Source organism: Nothoprocta perdicaria, unplaced genomic scaffold (assembly GCF_003342845.1).
Source record: "Nothoprocta perdicaria isolate Ctin4 unplaced genomic scaffold, notPer1 scaffold_71, whole genome shotgun sequence".
Classification (NCBI taxonomy): domain Eukaryota; kingdom Metazoa; phylum Chordata; class Aves; order Tinamiformes; family Tinamidae; genus Nothoprocta; species Nothoprocta perdicaria.
The window spans coordinates 3,483,272-3,493,786 of record NW_020455988.1 but is presented as its reverse complement, the minus strand read 5'-3'; positions in this window follow the sequence as shown (position 1 = coordinate 3,493,786).

The following is a 10,515-nucleotide window of genomic DNA, read 5'->3' as shown; positions in this document are numbered from 1 at the left end:
TCCACCATTGCCTCAAAGGCATTTTCTCTTTTTTCCCCCCTTTGGGGCTTTTTTCTCACACATGCCCTATGGAATTGCAGGGCTCTCAGACACATTCACTATGAGGAGCTGAGTTACCTCCGTAGCTGAACTCTGCAGACGCCTGTCGTAGGAGAGCAGGTGCCCAAATGAGACTGCTGCTAGTCAGACTGATGCACAAAAACTCTACTCTGCTACAGCCCCCAACCTGGGTAACAGGCACAGGAGAGATTCTTCCCATCTCCTTGATAGGAGCTGCTCCCTATCAGTCTGAAAGATCTGGCAGTACTCACTGCAACAAGATTGTGCAAGCTYCTTTCTGACAAGATTTCCTCTCCCTCTCTGCTGTTACACCTTAAYGACCTACAAACTTGCCCTTGGACARCCGTTCTTTAATGTATTTCACTTCTCTATATTTCTAATGTTAACACATGCTAGAAGTTAAGAGTAGAATAGAAACAAAATGTGTTTTCCAATGTCAGGCATTTTAATTTACAAGGATAGCTAACATCCCCTGTAAGGAAAACTGAAAGGAAGCTTACAGTACCTAATTGCATGCTGGTAATATAAGGCAGCCAGTCAAGTCTTGCTCTGCACGATGTGAAGCAACACAAAAACCTGAACAAAACCTATCACCCCTAACTCAAAGAGCAGTTTGCACCTGAATGTGAAACAAGTGAAAACTGGCAAATACCTTTCAAAGCACTAAGGGGGTTGCAGCTGCCTAGGTTATTTCTTGTAACCAAGGCAGCAGACAAAGAATCCAAGTGACATTTTCCCTCCTGGCATTAACTAAAAGGCTCACTCCTATCTGACTCCACTTTTTTTTTTTCCAGGAAATGCTGAAATAATCCTTATTTGTATGCCACCGAAATATCCAACATCTCCATGTTTGATATATCTACATTGAATAGGCAGATTTCCTTTGACAAATATGATTATGAACACATACTGATTGTTAAAGAAAATAATCACCTTCAAAATACACCACAGATTAAAGGTTCTTCAGTTTATAAGGGTCCATACTTCTCATTACATTCAGATTAGACTGCCATAAATTCTTTGTCTGCAGCTTTGCCAGGAACATTCTGACATGACTGGCAATACATATAGGAGTCAAAATAATTATCACCATCTATGACAAACATTTTGCTCTAGTCTAAGACCTCTACACTCATTCAACATTTTTTACTGAGTGATTTTTTTCCAAGGGACTTGAAACTTAGAGCTTTAGTTGAATTCAAGTCAACCTCCAACCGCTATTAAACCTACAGAGAAACTACTGTGAATTTCAGTACTATTTCTTAAACAGCAGCAATTCCTAAACAAAGGAACTTGACTTTAGCATTTTGATAGGTTAAATCACATGAACATTTTTCATTACCGTGCCACTTCCTTCTCTGGAGCTGGTGCTTTGCAAACTTCCATTAGTGCTGAGGCACAGAGGAGAAGCAGACAAGTCCCTTGCCAATGCTGAAAGGGATTAGCCCTTAAAACCACAGGTGTTGTACTGAGAGCCGTGCTCTTAAAAGCACCACAGCTGGGAGCTGCTGGCTACAGGCTGCCTCACCCCTCCAGACCACTCACTCCACCTGGGCTTCTGTTTATCTCTTAAATGAGTATAATTTTGAACCAGCYAACCTGCATGAAAGATGACAGGTTCCCTGACAGTGGTACATGGTATGAAACCTTTGGAAGCACAAAGTCTATAGGTTTATCAAGCAAAACACTGCAAGCAGCAGCAAGTGCTAAGGGCCACTGCAGCACTATAGCTATTTTGCTTCTGTATATGTTTGTTGCTTATATTAGAGTGTGACTCATATTTGTGTCTCAGAAATCCAAGAACCTTTGCTACTAAGCAGGATCCTGTGGTCCCTACTGTAGGGAAATATTACGTTTAGTATGTGAAGTTATTACACTATTTGTAGTAACTTACACATGCACAGTATATAATTTTACAGCAGTTCATAGAGCCCTTGGTTTGGAACATTTACTTTGRCCAGCACAGGCTGAAGTGGCAGTCTCTTTTTGCATGGCTACAAGTGCCTGGCTTGTTATGGACAAAAATGTAGTTTATGTAACAACAATTTCCAGGATAGAAATGTTCTTTTTCCCTGTTCATATCCCTTAACAGATTACAGTCCATATGTTTTTGGTTCATATTCTACCTTCTGGCAATCACGACCCTGGACTGTCATATGCTTTTAAAACCAAGCAAGCAGTTCATTTACATTTAAAGTTTGATAAATATAATGATATAATAAATCAGTTCAAACCAAGTAGTTCATAAATATAATGAGAACTAGCATCTTATGAATTCTTRTCTCAAATTTAGGGTTTTCTTGCAGCATCTACACAGACAAAACAAAACAATCCCCTAACTTCCTCTACAAGCATCACACACAATTTAAAAATTGGAAAAGTGCCAAGAAATAAACATAACCAACAAGTGCTACAAAATTCTTAAAATTTCTTGAAGACATGGGAAGAAAGAAATGCCTCCTACTGAAAATATATGCAAAACTAATCTCTGAGTAGATTCTATCCTGAAATCAAATTAGGTTTTAATATGACTCCCATACTAATTTCCTTAATTTCTTCATAGTATCAAGTCTCTCTCAAATCTCAACTTCCTTAACTCCTCCTCTTCAGACAGACCAAAATCCTCCCTGCTTTATTCTTGGGTAATGGGCAAGTTCTCCATTCAATTATGATTTTTATTTCAGTCATCTGCATTGCTGAGTACAAGTGCCTTTTAATCAGATTTGCCCATCTCCAGTGAAATTAGATGAGCGGCTACACTTGGAGCAGAGCCACAGAGCTGACACGGTTTGAGCTACACCAACTTTGCTGCAGATAAACACGAGCAAACCCCAACCTACTGTAAACACACGTAACCCGAGAACACGGTTTGCACCACTGCAAACACACCAAGCAATATTGTGCAATCCTTGCGCCGCCAATAACTGCAGCACAGACAAGAGGGGATACAYTTAATTTTGCTGCAAAGTGAAACTCTTGCACTAAAGCTGCATTTTCTTCACTTCAAAACAGAGCTAGTCCACTGTGCTGAAGTCGTGTTGGCAAGGACACATGAAAACCCAACTCCCCAGCCTCTTGCTACCTTACTTGCTTATGTCAGTCACTTGTAGATTTTTAACACTTGAGTTATGTTTATCTGAACTGGTTTGCAAGGTCTAATTATAACATTTGAAGCAGGGTGAGATAGCTGCTATGAAAGTCGCAGTATAAATAAAAGACCCGACGGGCCGGCTGATACGTTGGCACAGACCAAACGTGTATGTCACGTGGAATCTGCAGCTGTTGTAGCCCATGTTACAATAAATAGCTAAGGAGAAGCTGCACAGTCATATAATATTTTTTAATACTGCTCTGCTAACTTGAGTGACTGTATTTGTGTAACAAAAAATACRGTGTATCTGCAGTTTAAAATGCAGAAAAGCAATCCCACTAGCACAACAAACTTGGTGTGTTTAAAAGGATCTGGATGACGAAGTGGCACGTCTGCCTCTCTCCCATCCTGCCCTCCACTCACACAATCTTCCAAAGATTACCAAAGCACATCTTCCCACAGTGCCCTTGCATCTTCTTCTCTTTTAGCAGGAGCGCTATACTGGCAGAGAACATAGTATGTAAAACCAGGCGTGAAGGTGTGCTTCCTGCGTTCTCTCTTCATTGGGGGAATCAACTGCGACTGCCAAGTAACAGTCATGCAAGGACCATGCCGTGCAACACACCGAGATGCTTCAGGTGAGACTGTGCTCCTAGAGAGCATCTCTTATTTATAACCTGGACCCCACAGGTGGCGGGTGCAGGGTGTTAATGTGACAAAGTATTGGTTTTTGGAGGAGCTGAAATGCCTCAACACAAAACGGAAGACGAGACCGCCCCGACTTAGAAGTGATCATTCATGTCGTTTGTGCTAACAGAAACAGCAATCAATGCTGGCAAGTTGCAAGTTGCATCAAACACAACAACCAACTGATTAAGGTCCATGAAATCTTTATAACGAAGCATCTGTACCCTTGCTAAGATTAGATGCTTATTCTTTTTAGAAAGAAAAAAATATATGTCCTGTCATGGGGCATATGTAGCTTTAAATTAGCAACTAGCAATGAACTGAGCCTTTGACAAGGCTCTGGAAAATGCCTGGCATCCATAATTCCATCCATAATTCCAGCAAGATGACTTCTGGGTTTCTATTACACAGATATGAGGAGCACACTAACCCATGCTTCCCCAGCAAGCAAAAAGCTTTACAGTTACAAAGTGCTTTCAGAAAGCAACTTTCACCCCCTTTTGGGTCCAGACTTTCAATAACCTGAAAGAATATACATTACACAAGGACAGTGCCATAAGGGGCACATCAATATGCACCAATCAAATGTTTTTGGAGCTACTGACATAATTTTATTTGGCTAAAACAATACAGCCACATAAACAAAGAGGACTGTGAATTTTGATATATATGCATATATTTTGCATATTAGTTCAACCTAAATTTTGAGACTTTGAAAAGCTAAAAAATGACAAATTTCAAAAAGAACTGGAAAAAAACAGATCATCTAAACAAGCAAGATAAGATCACACGAGACACTGAATCTCATAGACAGGCACGTAAAATTATCTTCAGCTTSCTTCCTATTTTTAACAGCCTCATTATGTATTTTAAAACACTTGTATCTAAACCTAAAAGAGTATGTTGTATCCCTATAAATTATCTTTCTCCCCCAGCAATTTTTCCCTCCAATAAAGTGCTCAAAATTAACATCCCACCATGTGTGCCTTCTCATGAGCTCAACTTGGTTGACTGTTAGGAATTTAACATGTGCAGGATCTACTCCGTCTGTTTTGTAGTTGACAACACTGGAGAGGATATCCTGGGACTCTGGGAATAAGGCATATTATGTTTCTGCTCCAGTTATGCACTGGATGTACTGCCTTATTTATTTATTTAGGTTTTAAGGACTGGTAGATGTGAAGACCACCACAAAACCATACAGTATCCATCACATGGAAGGTAGCTCCTGAACTTAGAGCAAGATAGTTGCACACAATGAGTGGAATTGATACTGCAGTATCTTTCTTGGTCACAAACAAAAACATTAACGATGGCTAGTTCTAGAAGTGTCACTTTAGCCCCACGCGTGATGTGAACCCAAGGCAGTGCTCAGACRGGAGCTGTGACTCACTAGAGGTGGAGCCAGGACCCTGGGCTCCGTTGCAGSACTCAGCTGCTCCTTGGCTTAACAAGCCAGAAGCAGAGCAGGACTCCCCRGTGAGATCCCAGGTCTGTAGACATTCAGATCTCCAGCACTACAGATCACTACAACACAGACCCACTCGACAGGGAGTCTAGAGAGCCTGATCCTCTCTGGATCTTTAGTTACTAGGTAGCCACGGTGCACRGACTGCCAGCCAGGCACGATGTCTCTTGAACACGGATCTTGGCAGGTCATTCAGCCATCCCATGGCCCACAAAGAGCCGGCTGTCTCCAGCCRCGTCCCTCAACCAGCCTTTGGCAACAGGGATTCCTCTCCCACCTATGAGCCCAGGCAAGCTGCAAGTGCTAGTCACCCAAACTCACAAGATGATTTTCCTTTTTAGACATAATTCCTAGATATTCAGTTGGTTACKTGAGGTTATTTTGGAGCTTGGTTGGATAGAAAAAGCATGTGGAGTGCATGCCATCTGTTTAGAAAATCATTGCTCTACCAYGGAAACTTTTTAATAGAAACTTTGGCCATTTCTGAGGAGATCTGCAAAAAAGCACAGACTGCTTCAAGTACAAGTGTCTATTGAATAACTGGCTGGGAAAGTTCCTAGAAAGTTTTCCTTGTAAAACTGAAACTGGGAACATGCAATCTTCATGTCATTATCTACATTATGAAATCTGTGGAAAACAAACCATGTGCAATAACACAGTTGTTCTAACTAGAAGCACTTAATCTCCCATAGTCATCTCAAAACATACATGATCCAGCTCCTGGTCATGTACACAGTAAGCAATGATTGGCGGGGAGAGTCAAGGACAACTTCCTGATCTGATTTCCAAGTCCCTGCTAAATTTTGCAGACCGGAAAAAAAAAATCCTGCTTTTCTTGCTTCTAAAGGGAAACTGGACTTTCTAGAACTGAACAAACAACAGGAGAAATTCTTATGTGAGTAGGAATGCTAGATTTGGTTCAAGAAGTCACATTCTTAAGTCTGGAAAACACAAGGCTTTCTAATGACAAAGTTCAGAGATGTAAGAAGTTCAATTATTAAATAAGTATCTTGACTCACATATRTAATAACTTCTTGCACAACATGGCCACAACCATGGCACTTCGGAGGAAAGCAATGAAGATCTGGGCTATTACATAACTTGCTGCACGCAGGACTACCTCTGTAGATAGGTAGAATAAGCCTTACAGTGACAACGACTAAGATGATGTGGGAGGTACAGAGGAAATGAGGAAGAAAACCTTTTCTTTTGCCAAACTTCTCTTTGAGCTCATTTTCACTAGGAATCTTGGTAATTTCACAGCTCTTTTCCACCTATATTCTGCATTTCCTGCCTAACACATAGCAGGTATAAGAAGRTTAGTCAGAACCTTTTCTGTATTGACGATTGAAATTGGGAATGCATTAAATATATACATCCTTGGGCATGTCAAAATTGATGAAGAAAATACCATTTTGTTGATATCTACACTATCAAGGGATTTCCAACAACAACAAAACAGTATAATTTGCTTTTTATAAACACTCCAAGACAATATGTGATACATTCAGAAGGGAAGGGTCAAGTTAATTGCAGCATATTAAATCAACGCTCATACCACGTGTGAGCCCCATGTTTGAACAAAGTGAAAATACTTCTGCAATTCTGGTAAAGGATTTCATAGCATTCCCTGAGACTACACCTGCATCTAATAGATTAAATATCTGTGACTCCTGGAAAACTGCCAGATGCAGTCACTGTAAAAGGTGTAGTGTCCTCTGCAGCTCTGGGACCTGCAGAACGCTTGCACGTAGAGGTAGCCAGTTTGCTGGAGCAGACCCAACCTCTCCGGCCACCTGGGGGGCAGGAGTTGCTGAGGGCTCTCACGCASAGTGCGACTGCAGCCACCTCCTCACAGCCCCTGCTCAGCAGCGCGGCCGTGGCACCCTTCGCCCAGGAGGGAAACGGTCCCAAGGAAGACCACTAATGTAATAAACCTGCAGCTCCAGCCCTGAACACAGGCACAGCTTCCCAAGGGCCTCGTCCTAACAGGAAGCACTGGCTAGTCCGAGAGACCTGGGAGGCTGCTGTGTTAAAGCATCTATTGGGGTTCAAGGCCTGTTTATAATTAGGGTGTCCTGTAACAGCTTTAAGAGATATGGAAGACAAAGTATATTTATATATCAAGCACTGACATGACCCCTCCCTGTTTTGCTGGCTATAGGTTTTTTTCTGTTTAATTAGGACCTTAAGTTGAACAAACTATTTTTTTCCCCCTTCCCCTAGCGATGGGCAATCATTTAAGCAAGTTCGTTAGACAGTGTTTGAGTTCAGTTACAGTCTTTGGTTCACAGTCAGCCCGCTGAGCAGTGCTCGGGGCCGAGCAGCATTTTCTGGAACGCTGCTGCTACCTACAGGCCTCATCTGCACAGTGCTTGAAAATGATACCAAATCACATCCTGCAGACGGTTTCATGAATTTGGGAAAGGGAACTGACACTAAAACCTGCTGACTTCAGGGAAATGCAACTTAGCAATCTGTTTTATGACTACAAGCTTGTTACCAAAAAAAAAAAAGTGCACCTCATTTAAGGGAAAGGGGATTTCTGCTGTACAGAAACATAGCTGGGCTTTTTGTTTTGTGTGGGGTGTTTTTTTTTGTGAATGAAGATGCAGCTCTGTACTCAAAGGTGCAGAGTAAGAAGCATCTGCTCTGAAATGGGAACCTTTTCTCACCACAATATATTCTGGAACTGAAGTTAATGGCATATACGAGGACCAGAAACTACCTTCAAGCCTGTCAATGCTCAACTTTTAAGTCAATCTAGGATATAACCACAATTCCCTAAAATTTAGTTGTGGCTATTTACCGTTTGGAATTGTCATTTACTTCCCCAGCTTTTTCTTCCACAACCAATGAACTTTGATAACTGTTTTTTTTTTCCCCTCTTTGATAACTGCTTTTTTTCTTTGATAACAGCTTTTTTTCTTCCTCTTTCAGACAGGCAAAGATGATATGCAGAAATAGAGTAAGATAAAACTTTGCTACTAACAAAGTACAGAACAGTTTCAGAACAGAATAAGAAAAAAATAACTAAAACTATCCATCACATATAAAGAAACCACGGAGAGAGTAAAAGCATCTATCATTACTTAACTAGTGGTCATGGACATCAGCATCAGGCTACCAAAGAGCATCAGACCACAAACTTTCTGTAAATGGCAGAGGAAGGTGCAGGTGGTAGAAGAACTAACAGGGAAAAGCCTCCACCAATGTACAGCAACAGAACCAAATAACTCATTTGTGAAATCTGCATCTGCAGCTGTGTTAATTTGCTATTGAGATGAATAGTTGAGCAGAAGCAACAGCATTTTGAAGTCACAGAAAATAGTAATTACAGACTCTCCTACTGTTTTACCCTAATCTGACATGTGGAAAGTTTGTGAAACTCTATTGGTCTAAGATGCAGAAAAAGCTCTTCCAAAGTTGATTTATGTAAGCCATCAGGAGCAGCATCTGATGAGCATATTTCAAATAAACTTTCCAATTTTATTTTTAACTATTACATGGGAAATATTCTGGAATACAACCAACCTTCAGTATGCAAGGAGTTGTTTATTCATTTGGAAGGGCAGGGACCAGCTGATGGTAATAATTTTCTCAACCAGAGTTCTGCCCACAGCTAACAGAACTTCAGGCCCACATTTATGTTACCTTTTTGACATTATTTAACACTGCTGTTTCCAAGAGACAATCAGTACAAMTCAGCCAGCAAATCTGCAATTTTGAGTATAAAAGAAAAAAAGACAGCCTTCAGGGAGCTGTGAGAGCAAAAACACTTGGAAAAGAGYGTGTTCAATCAGTGTAGTAACCTAAGGACATATTTATAAACAGCAAGCACAAGATAWGTATTTTGACTGTTACCCATATTATTTCTCTGTCAGCTCCCACCTGCATTAAGAAAAACTGACAATGTAATTTACCATTGGGACCACACTTGAGCAGAAWGCAAAGACACCAGATGAACAAAAGTTTAATGTGAATAGTTTGGCAGCTGTTGCCACCACCTGCAGACACATGSAGGAGTTGAATTACCTGTGTCAATTTTGTAGAGCCAGGCTTAGCTGGAGCCAGGGTATTGGGCTGTGCTAAGGCACAAGGCAGGCTGCACATGTCTCGGGGAACTCCTCACGCTGGAGACAGCTGCATTTCCAAGGGAAACCAGCACAGGACATTGAAGCTGCAAAGCCTGCAATGACAGCAGGGACATTCYTGATGGCTGCACCTCTTATAAGYCACACACACACACAAAACAACCAATATCTAACTCTTAAGCCTTGATGGGAACAGTAATTATCTACACTTACATAAATGGCAATTTAACCTTATTCAAAGACTAATAACAAACTCTACAGAACTCTTCATTGTGTACTTTAAGGCAGATGTTTAAGTTAAAAGGGTATTCATTAAAACACCATACTGATCACACATGAAATACTTCTAAGGTATTTGTGTTTAAAATAATCTAAAATACACACCCAGATGCGCATGCTGCAGCTTAAGATATGCTTTATAACTTTCTATTACATTAGCATTTTGAAAGCATATTTGTGCCAATAAGCACTTCCTCATTTTCATGAGATTAGTACCCACTGCGTGGCATTTACACCTGCTTACCGGACAGCCATGGGGCTGTCCTTGCTAYACCTTTCTATGCAGAAAACCAACAGCAACAAACCCTTCCAGTCTTCCTAGCGGAATGGCACCTTCACCCTACCACCACTTTCCCAACTGATGCGTAGCAAATGCCAGTGCTGCTCATGTTGCTGCCTACAAGAACAGTAACTACCTGTCCTGGTCTGCTTTTAAACACAAGACATCCCAGGGAAAAACCTACTAAACCACAAAGCAATCACTAAAATGTTTCTGCTTGCACATGTRGCCCTGAGGCTCGCCCTGACCCAGCAGGGGAGACCTCTCCGTTGGAAGGGGACAGGGAGCCCCGGGAGGCCTGGGGAGCAGCAKCATCATCATCCTCTGACTGGTGTGGAGGGCAAGGCCGGGTGCAGAGGTCCAGACCACGGGCTCCCGTCTGGGGCTGCAGGAAGGCTCGTGGGGAGCCTGGTGGTTCCCACATCTCCATAAGGAACRCACTGCGCCAAGGCACGTCCGGAGGAACTGTGCTCGCTACATCCTAAAACCCCTTTAAAACACGTGAAAACCAAGTGAACCCCCTGCCGCCTCCCCGCTGTGCCCCGCCGGGCGCTGC